We start from the raw sequence: 745 nt of genomic DNA, 5'->3' as shown, positions 1-745 counted from the left end.
ATTATAAATTTAAAAAAATATATGTCATACAACAATTCTTTAACTGGCAATAAAACATACTAATTATAGTTGAACATGATAGCACACAGGGTATAGAAGCCCATAGATTTCTGCTCATTTTTGGAGAAGACAGAAGCAAAAGGTCTCTCTGACTCTCTGTCTGAAGACTGAAAAGCCTGCTGAGATACTGCTCACCACAACCGACCTCGCACCCTAGCTATGGGAGACCCCCTCTGAATTCGAGGGGTAGTCAAGCCTCCTCCCTGAGACCACTAGTTAAAAGTAAAAGCCTGAAATCTAAAGATTTAGACTCTAATATTTAAACTACCATTGTAACTGTTAATTCTGATTCTCCAATGCTAAATGAATGTCTTGAAGTCTTACTTTTGTGCATTTCCATGACTACCTTGCAGTAAACTAAATGAATTTATGCATGCCAAACCTGAACATTATTTATTCTTAAGATAAAATCCTCCAGGACGTTTCTTCCCAAAGTGTTCTATAGATTCATTGCAATTCCAATCAAAATCCCAAAAGGGTTTTTCATGGTACTTGTTAAGCTGATTATAAAATTTATGTGAAAGAGTAAGGGTTCAGGAATGATCAGAACCTTTCTGAAAAAGAACAGGAAGGGAAGACTTGCCCTCCTAGATATCATGATTTGTTATGAAGCAACAGTAATTTAAGACATTGTGGTACTGGTGCAGTGATAGGCAAACTGACCAATGGGCTAGAACAGAATAGA

Source organism: Trichechus manatus, unplaced genomic scaffold (assembly GCF_000243295.1).
Source record: "Trichechus manatus latirostris isolate Lorelei unplaced genomic scaffold, TriManLat1.0 scaffold00039, whole genome shotgun sequence".
NCBI lineage: Eukaryota > Metazoa > Chordata > Mammalia > Sirenia > Trichechidae > Trichechus > Trichechus manatus.
Note: the sequence above shows the minus strand (reverse complement) of the source record.